Source organism: Macaca thibetana, chromosome 4, assembly GCF_024542745.1.
Source record: "Macaca thibetana thibetana isolate TM-01 chromosome 4, ASM2454274v1, whole genome shotgun sequence".
NCBI lineage: Eukaryota > Metazoa > Chordata > Mammalia > Primates > Cercopithecidae > Macaca > Macaca thibetana.
In genome coordinates, this window is record NC_065581.1 from 122,247,836 (window position 1) to 122,269,161 (window position 21,326).

Below are 21,326 nucleotides of genomic sequence, written 5' to 3' on the forward strand. Positions count from 1 at the left end.
AACTTTTATTTTCTTTTTCACTTTTTATAAAGATAGTTCATGGCAAAGGGAAATTGTATTTTAGCAGTTAGAAAGGGGTAAGTAGCCACATTGGCCTGAGGCTCATTGCACTTTCACCCCATTAGGGTAAAATGAAATCCTGATGTGGTCAAATCAACTAAGGGAGAGACCGACCTTAAAGATAAAGAGAAAGCCCTTTCCACAGCTTTATATATTTATCCTTTTCCCAGTAATTCTCCTCGTTGTCCTTAGCATCAAAGTACCTATTTCTTTTGGAATTACTATCCTGCCTCATAAAGAGAATCTCCAAGACTAAATGCTCATTGTATAGAAACTTAAAATTAAAGGTAGGCACTTTGAGATGGATCTACATACATGGGAGAAAGAGATAATAAAGGAGTGAGGAGTTAGCACTGACCTAACTCTACGAGAAAATTTCACAGCAGAGGTGGAATTTCAGGAACTGTCTACTAATGGGAAATAAGGGTTGTATAAAAGGAAGAAAAATTAAGTATGGCCAAGTATCGTGCATCAGTGATTATGCTCAGTGATTTATTAGTAGCTAACATCTATTGAGCACTTACCATCTGCCAGCCAGGAGTGCTTTATGTGTATTAACTTATTTAGGTTCTCAACAAGTTTTCGAGGTTGTTGCTGATACTATCTTCATTTTACAGTTGAGGGAAATGAGGCACAAGGAAACTAAATAACTTGCCCAAGGTTCTAGAGGGCATTAGAGGCAGAGCCAGGATTAGAATTCAGAGAGTCTGATTTAGAGCATGCCTCTTCACCAGTGCAGCATACTGCTTACCTAATTTAATTTCCACTTCAGCCCTCCAAAACAGGTATTTTCTTCTATTTACAAACTTTACCGATGAGGAACTCAAAGCCTAGAGAGGTTAATTTTGTTAAGGTCATCCAGCTGACCAATGGTAAAGGAAGGATTCGAACCAAGGTCTGATCCTCAAAAGTCTGTGCTTTATCACTGTAAGAAGAGGCTGTCTTGGGATGGCCTAGAAGTGTAACTGACAGAGGAATCCAGCTCCTTCCTTATAAGTTAAGATTATTAAAAAGCCTGAATAGGTTGTTCCTAACTCGTCCCAAGGCAGTAGAGCTGATGTTTACTGAAGTATGTGAAACCCTTTCTGGTTCACCTCTATCTCCTACAAATTGTCTGCCTGTCATTGTCCTAGGTCATGTGCTTCATTTCATTTGGTGTGCCTCTTTTCAATGTACTGGGCTGTTCTGTTCCTGTTTATAAATCTTTTAAGTGTGCACATTAAAAAAAGTAATTAAAATGTTATTATAATTTATAGTATGCCTGAAGTCAATTACCTAATTAAACTTCAAGAGAGAAGAGATGGTAGGTTCATTGGCATTTATTAAGTATTACTGTATTAATTATGCAGGAATTTTGAACTAAGTAAAAGAAAAAAGTACTAGTAACATTATTCCTTCAAGTGTTTCCTTTTTTGCTCTTCTCAGTTTCAGACCTTCACTAGTTAGTAGCATAATCCTAATGTCTCTTTTGGCTAATTTTTAATGAAATTAGGATTTTTATGTCTTTCACTCAGCATTTTCTTAAAATGCTCCTGACAGCGTTAATGTGCATCATCCCACATCCTAACTGAATAAGCAATTAGAAGCACAATAGAAAACAAAATTTGAATTCATGGGTTATACATAGCCATCCAAATTCTATCTTGGAGTATAAAAATGGCAGCATATTGGATGTCTGGAATCATTCAGAAGAGATTTGGTTTTCCTAGAGCAATAGTAGCTGTCAAGAGACTTATTTTCTTATTAAGGAATAAAAAAACAACCACAACAAAAACAAAAACAAAATTCACGTGGCCAAGTAAACTAGGCTGTAATAAATCTCTTGCTGGAAGAAACTATTTTTGAAAATCTGTTTTTGAATTCTAAGTGCTAGCACGTGTAGGTAGATAGACATAGATATAGACATAGTTAACTTTTGTTACATGAGAATTGATGACTTGGATAGATGTTTCAGCCCCTTGGGACGTCACTGCAGTTTGTAATGGAATTGGTTGGCTATATGAATTCTCACAGGGTTAGGACTTTCAGGGAATGGAGAATTCTGAGGGACATGATTTAGTGTCATCAATGTGAGTGAAAGATTTGTGTAGTGAATTTTCCCTACCCTGTGTTTATTATTTTGGAGGATGAATAGAATTAAAGTCTCTAATTCTCAGAAGCAATCCTTTAAAAAGAAAGGCAATAAAATAAAGGCATTTAACTGAGATACATATGTAATAGCAAATGTATATACCTCAAAGTTATTAGGTGCTCAAAAAATTATTGAGTAAACAAGTGTTTTGTGTAGACTCCGGTTTTCTTTGCTCCTCTATGTGCATATACAATAGCCTCAAAGGATAAACAGTTTTCTTATTAATATTTATTATTTTTCACTAAGTCATAAAAGTTGAGTTGACCTGTAGTGTACTTGAAGTATTAGTAATAGTCAGGAAGTTAAAATGTGGTTGTCAGTTTCTTTGGAAAACTTCATTCTGAGTGATAAGCTGTGATGTTGAGGAACACAGCTCTTTCTGCTATTGTGAGAGCAGCACTTTACCCTCTGTTTCTAGGCTGTTCCTAGAATGCTTGGTTAAAGGTACCTCCAGGCTCCAGCTGACACTCCTGTAGGCTGCTGGTGATGGGGCTGGGAGTTGAGCAGGAGGTGACATACAGAGAGCCAGCCAAAGCAGGTTTTAGTTCAAGGCTTCTGGACTGAGGGGGAGAGATAGACAAAAGAGTAAAACACTCAACAAGGGTAGCAGAGAGGAAAGAAAGGACACCCCCTACAGCCCTTTTGCTGGCCTGGCTGCTTACTGGGTGGTCTTTCCAATGGTAGGGGCAAAGGTAAATCATGCACATTTAATTTGAAAATTGCTAACACACATATCCTCTTAATATGATCTTTGTTTACAGCAGTATAAACATTTCTCCACATGGAACAAAAGCTACATAAAATAATAAGCATGAGATGTAAATAAAGATTTTGCTTATAAGTGTGTTTTTGGGACCTGTGGACTACAAATATTCCTTGAATCAGTGCTCACTGGAATGTGAACTTTCCCACAGAAAGAAGTGTGTCTTATTCCTTGGAGGATCCTAGTCTCTGTCCGAGAGATTCATACAGAGCAGGGACCTCAAAATGCGCAATATTCAAAAGCATAGTTAGATGAATGTAGATGTGAGGTGTTGTGAAGACGTTGGTATTTTTCATTTACTTTCAACCTGGCATGACATTTACTATTGAATTTGACCTCTTCTCTAAACTTATTTTATTTCCTCTTTCTTTCTGAGAACTCAATTAAAATCTCTTAAAAAATTCATAACTTGATATTTGCTGTGCCCTATCTTTAGAAATATTTTGTAATATTTTATCCTATATGCTTTGATTCTTCAGGAAGCAATATCTTAGAAAATTTATTTTTTTGTATAGTAATTGTTAATAGCCATTAGTAATTTAAAGAAGTTAATTTGTAATTTCCAAAAGGATCTGAGATTTTGAAATAAAAACAGTCCTAATATGTTAATGTCAGGAACATTGGACAAGGCAGATACAAAAGATTTGGTTTGTATCTAGGATTTACATTAAAGTAACCCAAACTGCTAAAATTGGTAGTTTGTTTTAACATATAGTTTTGCTATAAGAGGTTTCATATTAAATTTCGTGGTGTATTATGGAGCTGTGAACAGATAATTTATTTAAAAAAATGCAACAGAATCTGTTCTTGCCTTTTTTATATATTGCATTTGCTACATTAGCAAATCTATTATGTATTATGTAGTATATCTATTATATGTAATTATATATTTTATATATATTATATATAGTACATAATATATGTAATATATAATGTATTACATTTTATATAACATATAATACATATTACATATAACATAACATATATTACATATAACCTATTATATGTAATTATATATTACATATATAATAGGTATATTACATAATATATAATAGACTTGCTAATGTAGCAAATGCAAAAATTGTGTATGTGTATCTATATACGTGTGTGTATGTACACGCATACACAATTTTTGAAACTGTCAAAGGTAGGAGAAATTGGGAGAAATTGTTTGAAGGAGTGACACTTATCTTTCACATCTGGAATCTAGTACAATAAATTTGCTTTATTCTTGTAAATATGTTAGTCGAACACACATTTTGGGTATTAGCGTTTATTCTCTGTAGTGTAAAAAGAGAATGTAGGGCTGCTAACAGATTCCAGTATAAAAGATTGATAATAGAGTCTTAACAAATTGCTGGGCTGGTGTGCCACTCTAACTTTATAAACCTGAATTTCCCTGAAAAAAAAATTTAAGTAACAGTATAAAACTTCACGTGCCGCTTTGTCGTCGCTGTTGGTTTTAATTATTACAGCAATCAGTAGCTCTCAAGCTATTTCCCCCATTGTCCTGCAGCTGTCCAGAATAGCCAGCTGTTCTTGCAGGTGGACCAAATTCTAATCTCTGGTAAGGCTTCCACCCGGACTGGTGTGCTTACCTACCATTTCTTTCTTAGGAGCCCACTTTGAAATGGAATCCTTTTCTAAACAGAAGTTCCATACACTGAGTTTTATCTATTTATAATTTGGAAGTGTGGGACTGACAACTTTGAACTTAGATGACATTACATTCTTTGGAGGGAGAGGGCAAATTTTAAGGGCATTTACGTGATGATTTGGAAAGAAAGCCCAAACAGATTCTTTTGGAACGTTAAATTTGGGGTATTACCATTTCATACTAATTACTTTTTACCAACAGTCTGATGGGAAAAATGTGCATTTGGGTTTAAAATAAATTCTGTTAGTATATGGTGCTATTCTACTTTATCCAAGGATACCTTCAAGTAACAGAATTACTTCTTTGCTCTGGCATGTTGCTTATAGTTCCTCCAATGTTATTACCTCATAGCTCTGGTTTCCATGGGAGGGGACAATATGTTTTTCATAAATAAAATCTGGTTTACTCATCTCAAGTCATTAGTACCTATGTCAAAACTTCTCATTATTAGTAAATTTCATCTTATATATGAATCATACGGGAGAAGGCCATTCCAATTGATCTGTCAATGAATGGGGAAAGATTTTGCTACTTGGTAGTAATATATAAGACAATGATTATGTTATTTACAAACATACATAACCAAAGAGGTCTGTTATTCTAGCCTGTGTTTTCCTTTGTGAATGAGCCTCAGCATTTGAATATGTTGACAGTATTGTCTTCAGGTGTTACTTGCTGGCATGTCATTCTGTTGTGATGTTTCTGTTATCTGATGTATGCATGTTCGTGTACTGTCTAAGTAGATTTTAACTTCCTTGAAAATAGATGTGTGTCTTCTGTGAAATGATAGTTGACTTAATTTCTCTTTCTCTTTTAGTTTTTCCAACATTAAATAAGGAACATGGGAATTAAAGAAGCTTTCTCTCATTTTAAAAAGTCTATTGCTTAGACAAGTTGCAAAATTTGTGCGGAATAAAGCTACTATAAAATTTGTGCAGCAATGGATAGCCTGTAAAGCAGGGGTCCCAGCACCCAGGCCACGGATCACTAGTGGTCTGTTGCCTGTTAGGAACTGGGCTGCACAGCAGAAGGTAAGCGGAGGTGAGCGAGCATTACCACTTCAGCTCCACCTCCTGTCATATCAGCACTGGCATGAGATTCTCATAAGAGCGTGAACTCTATTGTGAACTGTGCATGCCAGGGATCTAGGTCACTTGCCCAAAGAGAATCTAATGCATGATGATCTGTCACTGTCTCCCATCACCCCTAGATGGGACATCTAGTTTTCCTGCAGGAAAACAAGCTCAGGGCTCCCACGGATTTTATACTATGCTGAGTTGTATAACTATTTCATTATTACAATATACTAATAATAGAAATAAAATGCACAATACATTCAATGCGCTTCAGTCATCCCAACCCCCCACCTGCCGCCAGTCCATAGAAAAATTGTCTTCCATGAAACTAGTCCCTGGTGCCCAAAAGGTTAGGGACCACTGTTGTAGAGCTTTAGAGTATGAATGTACATATTAATATTTTTTTTTTTTTTTTGAGACGGAGTCTTGCTCTGTTGCCCAGCCTGAAGTGCAGTGGTGCGATCTGGGCTCACTGCAAGCTGCGCCTCCCAGGTTCATGCCATTCTCCTGCCTCAGCCTCTCGAGTAGCTGGGACTACAGGTGCCCGTCACCATGCCTGGTTAATTTTTTGTATTTTAATACAGACAAGGTTTCACCATGTTAGCCAGGATGGTCTCAATCTCCTGACCTTGTGATCCACCCGCCTTGGCCTCCCAAAGTGATAATTTTTTTAAATTCTTGAAACAAATGATTAAAAAAATACATATATTTTCCTCACATCAGGAGTTCATTTAAGTGTTTATCACCTGGATTCTTCTTAACATGAGTGGGAGTGATATGAAGTGAATGCATGTACATAACATATAAGGGTGATTGTGGCTCGGTTTTTTTCATATCTTTTTTACAGTTCAGAAAAATGTTGGAAGTCTGAAGGGATAGAGATCTTTGCTGAATATCTGCCTTTCCTTTAAAAGGAAAACTTACAGGAGAAAAAAAGATTTAACACTTTCCCTACTGTGAACTTTAACAAAAATGAAGATTTTGATTTTACTTAGAATTCTTTCTTTTCAGGAACTTTCAAAGGATATTACCTCAACTTCTTGCACAGCAGTACAGCAATAAACATTTCATTTATCATTTTCTTTTCTTTTCTTTTTTTCTTTTCTTTTCCTTTTCTTTTCTTTTCTTTTCTTTTCTTTTCTTTTCTTTTCTTTCTTTCTTTTTTTTTTGTGACGGAGTTTTACTCTTATTGCCCAGACTGGAGTGCAATGGTGTGATCTCGGCTCACTGCAACATCTGCCTCCCAGGTTCAAGTGATTCTCCTGCCTCAGCCTCCCAAGTAGCTGGGATTACAGGTGCACACCACCATGCCTGGCTAATTTTTTTATTTTTAGTAGAGACAGGGTTTCGCCATATTGGCCAGGCTGGTCTCGAACTCCTAACCTCAGGTGATCCACCCACTTTGGCCTCCCAAAGTGCTGGGATTACTGACGTGAGCCACCGCGTCCTCCCTCATTTATCATTTTCTTTTAAGTTTTTATTTCTTTAGTCTTTGTTTCGACAAGCTTATGTGGGTTTCGTTTTTTTTTTTTTGAGACAGGGTCTTGCTGTGTTGCCCAGGCTGGAGAGCAGTGGCAGGATCATAGCTCACTGCAGTCCCGACCTCCTGGGCTGAAGCAGTCCTCTCATCTCAGCCTCCCAAATAGCTGGGACTACAGGCATGTGACATCATAAATTTTTAAATTTTTTGTAGAGACGGAGTCTCCCTTTGTTGCCCAGGATGGTCTCGAACTCCTGGGCTCAAGTGATCCTCCTAGATTAAGTCTTATTGCTTTGCCTTTAAGCATATATTGTTGGCTGAGGAAATGCCTCAGACTTTTCTTGTAGGGATCAAAAGTTATAGTATTGGTTAAAAAAAATCAAAGACAGAATGTTTTTCTACCGTGTCTACATAGTTCCTGGCTTCAAAGTGGGTAATCACAAATTATTCATTTAATAACACCCAGCAGATGTTTATTGAGCACTTGTTATATGCCAGGTGTGCTGAGCCCAGTCCTCAAGCTCCACGAATTTATGGATTATAAAAAAGGCAGATGTAAACAAATTGCATACAGTAGATGAGGGTTTCCAGAGAGGTGTGCCCAAGAGAGCAGGTGAGAGGGCTGGTCAGAGTGGCTCATACCTGTAATCCCAGCACTTTGGGAGGCCAAAGTGGGTGGATCACTGGAGATCAGGAGTTTGAGACCAGACTGGCCAACATGGTGAAACCCCGTTTCTACTAAAAATAAAAAAAAATCATCCAGGCGTGGTGGTGGGCACCTGTAATCCCAGCTACTCGGGAGGCAGAAGCAGGAGAATCGCTTGAACCCAGGAGGTGGAGGTTGCAGTGAGCCAAGATTGCGTCATTGCACTCCAGCCTGGGCAACAAGAGTGAAACTCCGTCTCAAATTAAAATAAATAAATAAATAAATAAATAAATAAATAAATAAATAAAATAAGAGAGCAGGTGAGAGGAGGTGTGATAAAAGATAAAGCAGATAAGGGAGGGGGTCATTTATTCTCAAGAAATATTAATCAAACACTTGCTATTTTCCAAGCACTGTTTAAGGCACTGGGGCTATAGGAGTGAACAGAGCAGTGCTGCGTCCTCTGAGAGTGGGAGACAGATATCTGTCATCCTGCCCAGCACTCATGCCTGTGCATTAATTAGGTAAGGGAGAGGGGGGATCTGCAAGGTGGTGACATTTGCAGAGGGACTAGAGTGAAGTGAAGGGGTCAGGCACCAGGAGCAGCCCTGCTAGAATGTCCACTGCCTTCATATACTTCAAACTCTTCTTGAAAGAAAGGAAGTAACATTTCAAAGTGAGGAAGAGAAATGGCATAGTATAAACAGAAATAAGACGATATGTCTGGGATCTTGATGCTTTATGTCACTATTAGTCACCCAGCCTTCATCAGTAAGGGCTGTTTCCCAAGCCTGGGTTGAGATACTCTTTTAGGGGGAATAGCCCCTCTTCTCCCAACCACCTGTTGCTCTAGGTCAGCTGCAGCATCCCTGCCGGGGACCATGCATAGCTGGGCCATCAGGAGGCCAGTGGTGGGGGACAGCTGCCCAGGGAACACCGGGCCACAGATAAGTTCCCCCACCCAAGACCTGACCCCGGCGCCTCCTGAACAGCAGCCTGCAGCCCCGTGGCTTCCCTGCTCCCGCGGGAGAAGCCACACAAGTCTTAACAAAGGGGAGTCCCCTTCTGGAAAAGAATAAATCTGACCTAAAATTAAACCCGGAGTTTTAATATAAAAAAGTGCTCATGATTAGGTGTTTACAGCACCTAATCTTCAACAATTAAAAAGAAAAATGTGTGGGTGGGGTAAAAAATAGCAATACCCACACTCTGAAGTTTTTGAGAAAAACAGGAAACTAGTCTTTTTTAACCAGTGATGCCCAGAACTGGTTATTGCAAAGAGGGTTGTTTTTCTAATGCAGTGTGGTCAGCACAGCTGCACCCGAAGTAGAATTCTGCTCATGATGCAGCCGTCTGTGGATTTCTTTAGCTGACAAACCTATAGACAGGCAGGCATAATTATCAGTTCTAACCTGGTCATTATGGCCGGATGGTGCTTGGAAAACAATTTGCACAAGTCCTGAAACCCCGTGAGAACATACAAAATAAGAGCATTTGGCGAATATGCAGTTATTTCCGGGAGTTGTGAATGACTTAGATCTAGGGGCTATACAATAGCTTATTGTAGAAGAACTGTTTGAATTCGCTTTTTATGTGGATTTTTTTTTTAAGTTGACAGACAACATCTGATGGCAAATGACTTTTTTTTTTCTAATTTGCTCATGAACTCAAGCTTCACTTTCTAACAGTGTTTTAGACGTTTTTACCTTTTTGTTTTTGGTGTTTGCTGGTTGGTGATGGTGAAGTCATGATTTTAAAATTGGGGTTACAGAGATGTTATTTCCTGGCCACAGAGTCTCACAAATGCACTATCACCACTACATTTCTGAACAACATGAGAAAAATGATCACAGAGGAGACCATTTGGGCAACACCTGACTAGATTTTTGTCCTTTTGAATAATGTAGAATGTTTTAGAACCCACTTGAAGTACAGTAATCCCCTTTATCTGCATTGTACCTTACACGGAAGACCAGATTGGTCTCAGACCAGTCACTGAGGTTTCCCCTCCACTTCCTGCTGTGGGCTCAGTGTCTTTGGGGAGCCCCTGCTAACCAGAACTCTCTCTCACAGGTCATTTCTTTGTGTCATCTTTCTAAGGATAAAAAGGGGCATTAGACTTTTGAAAGTTGAGTAATATAACCTAGATTTCATTGCTGATTGCATTTTATGGTCTCCAAGCCAAGCATTTGGTTTGTGCATTGAAGGCTTTACGCTTGTCTGTTTGAATCAGACTTTACAGTTATCTCTTTAATAAGTAAATGACTCACGCTTCTCTTTTGTGAAGCTTGTTTTCAGTGCTTGATCCAGGCAGTGTGCCTGGGCTTAGCAAGGCCCCCTCTCCAGCTGACTGCTGAAGCAGTTCCAGAAAAGGTAGTCGTTACTGCTATTGATTTCTGTAGCACATCGGTCATGTTAGAATTATTTGCAGTGAGGGGGGAGTCAACTTCTTGCATATGCCTTTTAGTTTCACCCCCAATGTACTGTACATTGAAGTCTTCAGTATCTTTGAGTTTTCAGTATCTTGGGGGCAGTGACCAAAGCGAGTCAAAGGAGATTCTTTTCACTTTTTTCTCTGAGAATGGTTTGGGGAGAATCCTAGATGTTAAAGTGGTGCATGCAGTAGGTGGAACTGGGAGACTTTTTTTTTTTTTTTTTTTTTTTTTAACCCCTTGCTGTCTGTTTTTTAGTGAAAAGTGATGCAGTTACCTGCCATTTCCCCCTTACCAGGATGTGGTAAAAAGTAATGAGATAATGGTTGTCAAGTGCTGTCAAATACTGAAAACAGATATTTTATAAAGTGCAAGCCTTTACTGAAAACAAACAAACCGAAAAACAACAAAACCAGAAAACAAGCATAATTTATCAGAAGGTCTCAAATTTCAGACACATTAAAATCCTGTTGTTTCATTTGGGAAAACATAGCCCTGTGAGGTTGTGATAATGTTGAAATGGCAGTAATAAGAAATGCATTTTATTACTTTCACTTCTTATATATGCCTCCACTATAGTGTATTTTTAATAAGTTTGCATACTCAGATTTTAGAAATCTGTGGATACAAATATGATTTTACACTTTCATACTGGTAAAGCCTGAGTCTACCTTTGACACTCTTCCTTTTAAATGGCTCACTTAAGCATATGAACAGAAGCACAGCATAGAAAACTCGTGGGGAGACTCAGGAAAACAGATTCCTTTCTTACTGTAGATCCATGAACAAAACCTCTCAGTAGATATTTCAGTATAGTTGAGAGGTTCCCCAGAACTAATTTGGGTTTCTACCATGTGGTTATAAGTACATAAAGTATTTGCCTATTACAATTAAAGGCTCCTTAAATTCATACTGTTTGTGCCCATTTTGTTTTTGTTTGTGATTTTCGTTATAATACAAAGACAGTTTAAAACGCACTGTACTCTTCTTCTTCTGTCCTTCCTAATGAGAAGATGGTGCTCTAGGGATGATGGTTATCTGTACAGAAGATTGTGGCAGAAGAGGCCAGTGTGGAATGATTAGTCCTTTCCCTGCTGTGCACACACACAGATTGGTCCTTCTTTCTCACAGTCAGCATTTCTCATGTGGCCTTCATTCAGCTCAATGGAGGCTTCGCCTATCAAGCTTGGGGCCAACTTTCGCCTTCGTTCAGAAAAGTTGCTCTTGTGGGTGAATTACCACGTGGGTGATTCATCTGTTGTAGCCCACAGACACTCCATGTGGTTAGGACCCTTAAGGAAGCGGGTTTCACAGGCTCACTCTTACCTACTTTCTTTGGAGCCGATTCCCTTCTCTTTACCTTTTGGGAAGAAAACCAGCATGGCGGTGAGAACTGAAAGTGAAGTTGGAGATGACTAAGCCAAACTTTTTCTGCTTTTAGTTGAGGAAAAAAAGGACCAGAAAGAAATTACTTAACGTTCCTTGCCCTGGTCATGGAGTCATTTGTGGTGGAGTGGACCTGAAAGCTGTGCCTGCTTTCATTCTTTTTTTTTTTTTTTTTTTTTTTTTTTTTGAGATGGAGTCTCGCTCTGTCACCCAGGCTGGAGTGTGCAGTGGCCGGATCTCAGCTCACTGCAAGCTCCGCCTCCCGGGTTCACGCCATTCTCCTGCCTCAGCCTCCCGAGTAGCTGGGACTACAGGCGCCTGCCACCTCGCCCGGCTAAGTTTTTGTATTTTTAGTAGAGATGGGGTTTCACTGTGTTACCCAGGATGGTCTCGATCTCCTGACCTCGTGATCCGCCCGTCTCGGCCTCCCAAAGTGCTGGGATTACAGGCTTGAGCCACCGCGCCCGGCCTCATTCTTTTTCCTACATCCGGCCTAGTAGGACTTTTCCCAGGGGGAGATTATTGCTTTAATACTGGGTGGCTGCGAGCATTTCAGGAACGTGTGCGTGTTCCTGGGTTGTCATTTGATGCTTAGGGAGGAATACAGCTGATGTTTATGGAAAAGCTTGAGAAGCAGGATGTGGCATTGGTGGCAGGGTTCACATCCACAGGGGATTTTGTGCAGTGCCTTCCCTGGAAAACTTCAGTTACATTCAGGTGACCAACTTCATACCATGCCCTTTCTGCCAGCCTCCCAAAGTTTGGCCGTCTTGATTGGACATCTTCAATTAAAAAACAAATGTCACACTTTGTAATTCTGAAGAATACTATGGGGTTTTTTTGTAGAATTTCTCTTGGTTGAGCAGATCTTCACAATGAAGTTTGAGTAACAGTCTACAGGATTTTTGTTATAATCACTTGCTTAAACACCAGGAGCACAGTAACATGTACCAGAAAGTTATTGCAGCAGAGTTATAATGTTACCAGTTTTCTTAACTCTAGCATGGTTTGACATTTGGGGCCAGATAAGTCTTTGTTGTGGGCAACTATCCTGTGCATTGTAGAATACTTACCAGCATCCCTGGCCTCTACCCACCAGGGTACAATAGCACACCCCTTCCCACTCCCAGTCTTGGCAACCAGAAAGAACTCCCCGACATTGCCTAGCATCCCTTAAGGGGGCAGAATCACCCTAATTGAGAACCACCACAGACTAACAATAAATCTGAGGGGGATTGCACAGCCACCAGCCTGAACCAGGTTTTTATGAATGACACAGAGCTTGAATTTAAGAAACCAGAGTAAGAAACAAAGACTGAACATTATGTGACTAAACAGTGATTATTCCCAGTTAGTGACGGAGTGAATGGCAACCCCAACCAGGGAATTCCCCGGTTGACTTGTGGTCGGAATTCCCTTCTCTTCCTCAATTCTCTTGCCCTCAATTCTAGGACACTCCCTTTTCAAAGGCTGCTCTAGCTTCTGATTCACTTATTTTCCCTGCCCTCTTTTCTCTTCCACTCTTCTGCCATCTCTGTTGCTACCAATGCCTGGACCACCACTGCTGCCCTGACAAAAGACAAGAACCACTGAGATTCTTCCTACTGATGCCCCTGGCCCATCTGTGTCTTCCTATTCTTACTTTGTTATTTACCTGTTAGAGTTTCACCTAGACTTTTATGGTCCTTGTAGGAAAAGGCAGTTTCATATCCTATTGACTCAATTTCTCAGTGTGACTATTTGACAAGAAGCTATGCCATCTAAGGCGGGTAGGTTCTATGTTGCTCTTACTACATTGCGTTAGGCAAATTTTAAATCAGGTTATACAGGCTTTTGAAGGGTGGCCTGGCATGCCAACCAGTATTTATGACATTGGTTCTAGAGGGAAACACATTCCAAATTTCAAATAGTAAGCTTAAAAGTGAACTGTTAGAATATGATTCATTTTAAGTAGGAACTATTCTGGGAGCCAGAAGAACAGGTGCTAGCACCTGTTACAAGTGAGTTCTTGTGGAAACCACAGGGAGACCCTCTGGGTAGCCAGCTTAGAGTCCCCCCTCTACTAGGAGTGTAACTTCTCACACTAAGCCCCAAGCTCAGAGGGCAGACAAGCTGGATTAGCTAGAGTTTGCTTCTCTGATGTGGAAAAAAATAGGTATCTGGTAATTTCCTTGGATTCCTTTTGGACATGATCTTGTGTACAAATCTGTGCCAAATGAACTTAGTCTGCCAAGAGAGGAAAATAAAAATACCTTAATCTATGGATCTAGCTACCAGCTGAAGGAAATCAATAAGAAAATAACTGGAATCTTAGCAGATTCTAGAAAAAGTAAGAAAAGAGGTATATGTTGTACAAGTATGCAATTAAACTAAGAGGAGTTTAGAGTAATTCAAAGATAAGCACAAAAATACCTCACTTTCTGCATCAAATGACAAACATTTATATCAAATTTTTCAAAGGTAGGAATGTTTATCATTTTAGACTAGGAAGGATACAACACAGAAGACTCTAAGACTTAAAGGTTTTCCAATTCTGAGTATATTATGTATTTTTCCCTTCTTACTCTAAATTTGTCAAACTGCACAAATTGATTCATTAGATTAAGTGATAAATCTACCTACGCCAGAATGTGACAGTGGTGGGCCAGTGACTTCTTTGGAGAAGTCTTTAAAAAATCTATGCTGATGAGTTTTAAAACTGGGCTCAGGGTGTCCTGAGACATCTGGGAGTTGTTGAAATAAAGTGTATCTGTGGTGGATTTAAGAATTACTCTATATTTCAGATCATGATTGGAGGGATACTTAGCTCCCAAATTTTAAAGAATTTAGAAGAGTGCTGCCTTTCCCAAATATTGTTATATAATTGATTACACAGCATGCCTTTTGTTTTGGGGTCTACACAGTAACTTCTGTTTTCAATATCTGATCTTCACTAGCCCCTGAGCTCCGTGAAGACAAGAATGATGGCTTATGGGAATGCACAATTGTTTGTTGAATGAATAATTGAATAAATGAGAGGAAAAAGAGTTCATCATGAGCATTTTATTTAAAAAAAAGCAAAATGCTACTTCTTGATAGAAAAATTAAATAAAGTCATTTCCCAATAATAAAGTTAAAATTTAAAATAATATAATGTATTGAAGTTTTAAATTTTGGGGGGAAATCTGTAGCTTTAAGAAGGGAGAAATAGACTCTACTTTCTAAAGATAGAAAGCATGGCAGGCCCTCCAAAATTAACCTAGTGGAACATGGTATGTAAAGTCTCCCAAACCTATCAATTTTAGCCTAACTTTATCATAATAAACACTTTTTATTGCCAAAGTAAATTAGGACAATGATCTGGGTAAAATAATACTCTTGAGCCAGATAAGATAGACTTTGATTTTGTTGCCAAATTTAAAGCAATGACCTTCGTTCTAAGTGTGAAAGCAGCGTATCGTTGTATAAAGACATGAGTGAACCCCACTGAAACTCTTCCACCATGGAGTTCTGTCATACCAGCTCAAATAGTGAGTAATCAGGAATGATTCGATACATTAAACATTCTTTTGGCATGGTGATCCTTTTGTCAGGTCAGAATCATTATGACTAGAACTGAAAATTGGGTGCCAGTCATGGCAGGATATTTAGATTTCTTCAACCCATGAATCTTTTTATATTGCCACTGTGTCTATTTTCAAGAGGGATGGTTCAGAGTCAGGCTTAAAGTATTAAAAAAACTCTCTTCAGCACTTATGGTGAGGTTATAGACAAGTTCCTGAACTTTTTGGGACCTCAAATCCTCTGTAAGCTGGAGTAATAATTGTACCTGCCTCATAAAAGATTAAATGTGAAAATACTCAGTAAATGTTGCTTATTTTTATTTTTCTCTGTGATGATTGTTTCAAACTCCAATACCGTTTCTAGACCTTTCATTTCCTTAAGGCTTTCAATAGTCAACCCAAACTTTTAACATTCCTCTTTGTGGAGATCACAGCAGCTTAATGAGTCTAGTTTGCCAAAACGATCTGCTACATCTTATAGAGAAACTAAATCATGCTTATGGTATATGTGTGTGTCTATATATTAAAGAGCCTCAACCCTGAGTCTTAACCACAGTGAGAGCAGGTGGACCCCACTCTTGGCTATGAGCCAAATCCTATTACCAGGCCTTATTGATTCCAGGCCAGCTACAGTTGCTTCCTCTTGTTGTTGTTGCTTTTCCTTCTCACCTCTTAAGGGAGTTGGAAAACTCTAAATTCAACTTATGAAAGAATATGAAAGTGCTTCTATTATTTGTATATTTCCCAGAAACTAACTTTATAGAAGTCATTTTCTAAGTTATAAAGAAACAGTTTTTTTCTTGAATTTTTCATCACATGAATAAAACTGGGTTTTCCGTTATGATCATACAACACAAACCACAAGACTGTAAGACTAACATTTTTCAGTTGGGTTTCTTGTTTACTATTTTCAAAGTGACTGTTTTCTTGTCCTGCGACAGTGTTCAGGGTGAGAACCACGGTGAGGTATGACGCCAGCTGAAGCAAGATAAGTTAGTCATTGTGTGCTAGGAGTGTGAGCAGCCAGTGAGCAGCTGGAGAATTCTTTCAGGGTGCTTCTTCAGAAATTGTCTCGGTGGCCTTACTGGTAACTTGTAATTGCCAGACTTAGGAATTCCCTCCCATCTAGATGTCTGAATAAAATGTTTAACAGTTTCTCAAACAGAGTAGTTTGGGCAGTCTTTATCGTAATCGTTTTCTTTCTTGCACAATTTAAACTTAGTTTTGATATTTTTCAGTGGAAGTTGTTATTATTGCATTGATTTTAAATCGGTTTCACAATAAGGGATTTAAGTGGATGATCCATAAAGCTTTGTTCAGCTTGAAAATTATATGGTCAAAGTTTACCTTTTAGTAGTTTCATTTTCAACATGTCTCCACAGTGTTATGCAATTCCTTATTGATTTATTTGATAGAAGAACAGCATATTCCTTCAAGTAAAGACTCCCCAAATCATTAAATCATCATTAGTAGTCAATTGCTAAGAATTTGAAGTTTTATATTAACACAATCAAGTCATAATTATCTCTCCACTGTGGCCAAAATTTAATCCAGTAAAATATTGTTAGGACTTTGTATTTTTTTTCAGGGCCATAGCTATTAAAGGTCTCTCAACTAGAAAAATTTAAATATGCTCCAGTCCCTTCCATCTTGAAAACAAACAATAAAACCAATAATCCTGATGGCTTTTCTAGCTACTACTTTACCTGTCTTGACTGTTCCACAGTTTTGACCACCTGCTTTTGCAAGGAACATCTATAACTTCTTAATTTTGAAATTAAGTGACTTATTTTGGGTCTTTGACTTATTTGGCCTGATTTATGTCTGACTCTGTTTATCATTTAATTTTTTCTCCACTTGGTTCTGTGATGCTGTGGCCTAGTAGGCCTGTCTGTTCTCTACCCCTTCACACACTTACTAGTCTTTGAGGCTTTTCCCAAAGTTCAACCCTTAAGCTGCTCTCTGTTGCTTTTCAGACTGTTTTACAGAAGCCCTGGCCCACTCTAGGCCAGACGTGGTGGCTCACACCTGTAATCCCAGCACTGTGGGAGGCCAAGGCAGGCAGATCACTTGAGCCCAGGAGTTTGAGACCAGCCTGGGCAACATAGTGAAACCCTGTCTCTACAAAAAAATACAAAAACACTAGCCAGGTGTGGCAGCACACACCTGTGGTCCCAGCTACTCAAGAGGCTGAGGCGGGAGGATGGTTTAAGCCTGGGAGGTCAAGGCTGCAATGAGCCTTGATCGTGCTACTGCACTACAGCCTGGGTGATAGAGCAAGACCCTGTCTCAAAAAAAAAAAAAAAAAAAAAAAAAAAAGAATCACTCTAGCTGCTAATGATGCTAATAGTCTTCCATACTAGTTTTTCAGTTCACATATTGCCATGGATTCTACATCTATACATCCAAATGTCTACTTGGACATTTCTACCCAGTTGTTTCTAAGGCACCTCAAACTTAGCTTGCTCTAAAACCGAATATATTTCCTCTCAGACTTGGTTTTCCTCTTTTCCACCTCACAAATGTCTACTGATTACTGAAGATCCACTTCAAGTCTCTCCACTCTCAGAGCTTCCTTAATAACTATTCCTCTTTCCTATGGACCCTATGGTAATTTGTACTACAGCACTTTTCCTACTTCTGCCAAGCCCGGTATTCTTTAAGATCATAAAACACATTTGTGTACCTTTGCATACAACCCAGTGCCTGGTGTGTGATAGGTGCATGGTAAATGATTGTTGGTTAACAGATGACATAAATAGCAAATTATAGATACTGAAATAGGAAAAAATATATTTCATCTGGTAGAAAAGTGTGTAAGTGGTTAGATATTAAAAAGATACTTTTTAGAGTTTTATAGAAAATAAAGTGATCAGTCTTAGTGATTAGATGTAGTCTCTGGGACCTCAGAAGTAAAGAGAAGCCTCTAGTTCCTTTCATAGACTTGGGGTAACTGCTGCTTTCACTTGATTAAATAGAGATCAGTTCATGGAATGGCAGCAGCAGTTATTTGGGTGACTTTTCCAGCTATTTCAGAAGCATCAGAATGGACAGAGCAGAGCCCAACTATTTGTTTCAGATTTTTTTTTTTTTTTTTTTGAGAAAGCATCTGGATCTGTTGCCCAGGCTGGAGTGCAGTGGCACAATCACAGCTCACTGCAATCTATACTTCCCGGATGCAAGCAATCCTTCCACCTCAGCCACCTGAGTAGCTGGGACTGCAGGTGCACCATGCCCAGTTAAATGTTTTTTAAATTTTTATTTTTTAGAGACAGAGTCTCACTATGTTGCTCAGGCTGGTCTTGAACTCCTGGACTCAGACAGTCTTCCCACCTTGGTTTCCCAAAGTGCCGAGATTACAGATGTGAGCTACCATGCCCAGCCTTTAGGAAAATATTCAGGTGCAATTGTTTCCTAAACATACTTCCTCCTCTTTCTTCTACACTTCCAAATACAGCTATGTGTGTCAGGAAAAGAGGATATGAATGCTTTCATTTACTTAAGCAGTAAAAAATAATGATTTCATTTACAGAAGTGATACCTCCCCCCACCCCACATCTACAGATAAGACTGTATTTGTGTGCTAATCATACCCACTTAAAGTTACCTCTAAATCCACTAATATTAAGTTCATCCTTGGTGCAGTAGCTTCATCACAGTTCATTGACGTTACCATTAGAAAAAGTCTGTTATTGGAATCCTTATGTTGTTAGGATTAGCCTAACTAAATGGAACAGGTATCTGGTTACCATGGGATAATCCTTTGTTAATGTTAAATATAAGAAGTCTTAGCAGTGAAGACTCATTTGTGACAGTCCTATATTTAGGATTAAGTTCTCTGCACTGTGATGCTGAACCATTGCAGAATTATGTTATATAATTGTGTTTCCTTTTGGCTTTCATAAAAATAAGAAACATGTTTCCTGAGGTCATCTAACATTGAGCAAAAATGTTAAATACATGAATAAAAATTCCATTTGGCTTTTTAAAATATTAGTAGACTTCACATAGATTTGTAGTCTTGATATATTTTGGAGTCTTATACTGGTTCGGTAGTCTTTCATGAAGAACAACAAACAAAACATCCTGTTTTTATAATATTCAGCACAAATCCCAGTGGAATTATTACAGAAATAGCTGAAGTTCTTCCTATATCAGTTACCAGTTGTTTAATTTTCATTATTTATTGTTACTCTTCAAAGTCATTTTTCAAAATGTGACTATAACAAAATTGATTTTGTCATCAGGCACTGAAGTCCTACTAAGTGTTAATTGCCCAGGGTTTTTATAAGGAACTTGGAGATAACTCAAGGCGCACTACCATAGCAGTAGTGACCATTTTAAATTGCACATATGTGTAAAACCCTTAAACTCTCTTTAGTCTTTTTTTTTTCTAACATTTCATGGCTTCATATTTCAGAGACTTAGTGGTATTACTTTAAGTGTTTGCTTATGTTGAAATAAGAGAAAACTGAATAGAAAAGGTATTTTTAAAGGGTTGTAATATGGCTTTAGAACTGATGAAAGAGCCAGAACGATGATTTGGAGCTGAAAATAGCTCTGTGTTTTATGCAATCAAGTAAAACTCTGTACCTTGGCATTCCCTGCACCAGATTAGCGAGGAGTTGGAAGTGATTCCGCCCCCAACATGCCATTATGGATGACACGCTGGGCTATGACAAACTGCTGGCTTAATGGAGCATGTGCTGCTGGGAGTATAACCCTGAGGTACAGGGTGGATTAGAGTTGAGTGACCTTAACTCATATTCATTTCCTCTGAAAGGAAAACTGAACAGCCCTCTCTGTTCTAATGAGCATGTTTGCAGCATGGCTTCGCAAAGCGGGGCCAGTCGCTTCAGTGGCAGAAGTTCACCATATTTCTGTTTGGTGCCAGCTTTACCTGCGTAGGCTTCACAGCACCTCATCCTCGTCCTTAAGAATTGCAGATTAAGACCACAGAACAGAGGGAGATGGATATTTCTTTTATACTCTCACAGGTTTTTTTTTTTCCTTAGCTTGTTTTTGATGTGTTGTTTTGCAAAACGCTGTGAAGTAAGTGAGGACATAAGATGATTCCTGAACTATTTCTGTTGAGCAAGTGGGTAAACCTCTCCTGGCAGAAGAACCAGAACCTCATCAGCCCAAGAGGCTGAGTCATCTTTGTGACTGAGAGGTTCATGCCTCACCTTACGTTCTTGGTACCTAAAATGGGACTGTGTGATGTGCCCTGTGAAATCAATAAAACTGTCAGGTTATAATTAATGTGTGGTGCTACTCTAATTAAACAGAATTGATGGGAAATATCTAGGAGGATAGTAGCAATGGAACAATGATGTATGCATTTAAATGATCTTAATTACTCCTTAGACTTAATGTCCTATTAAGGGGACTGGGAGAATGTCACATCTCACTTAGCTGTATTGTGTTAGACAGTGGCCACTGGCTGGGAAGGACCGGAGTGCATTAAGCTTGCATTGTGGTGTCTGCCTTTGCAGACAGAAGGTTTGGGAATGTATATTCTTTTCTTTTTTCTTCTTTTTTTTTTTCTTCAAAGGAAATTAAATCACAGCCCTGACAGGAGAGGGTAAAATCTCTGAGAAGACCTCCCCAGTGCATGGAATTTACAGACTCTACCACGTCCCAGTTTGCTATTGTCCTAAGGCAACACACTCCCCTGCCGCTCTCAGGCGTCTTTGGCGGCTGGCCAGCCTCCCAGGGCCTCTGGCTTTGATGTGTGGTGCAGGCTGTCCTCAGGCCAGGCTGTTGTTGCCGTGGCCTGGACTTCACTCACACTGGATGCCAGGAGGGATGTCCTGTCTGCAATATACATTTCGACAGCCTGACAGTCCTAGTGATCGTCCTGCGGCAGGGGGAGCCTGCCTTTGTCTCAGCCACAAGTGGCTGTCCCCAGTCGCTTAGCTTTGCTGTGCTCTCTTTTGCTGTCTGCGGAAGACGAGTTTGCACCCAGCCTGTTGTCCGGGGGAGGGCCTCTCTTCCTGGGGAAGACAGCAGGTCTGCCAGGGAGCTGTCAATCTGAAAAGCCTCCTTGGCAGGGCTCTGGGGAACCGACCCGGCGAGTTGAACAGCTTCCTCTGGGGACATTGCATCGACCTTCATTTGATCTAAGCCTGGCAGCCCGGTTAGTGAGGACAT

The 21,326-nt window shown here is 39.3% G+C and overlaps 1 protein-coding gene across 5 annotated transcripts in view; it reads left to right on the forward strand.

Annotated features, from left to right (window-relative positions):
* HIVEP2 (HIVEP zinc finger 2) overlaps positions 1-21,326 on the forward strand; it is a 196,717-nt gene that overhangs the window by 78,903 nt on the left and 96,488 nt on the right. Inside the window, exon 1 of one of the 5 annotated variants that reach the window (XM_050787317.1) lies at positions 12,100-21,312. The exons of the other annotated variants lie outside the window; for them this stretch is intronic. The gene's annotated coding sequence lies outside the window, so the exon portion shown is untranslated. Of the gene's footprint in view, positions 1-12,099; positions 21,313-21,326 lie in introns of those variants that run through there. 5 annotated transcript variants of the gene reach the window in all.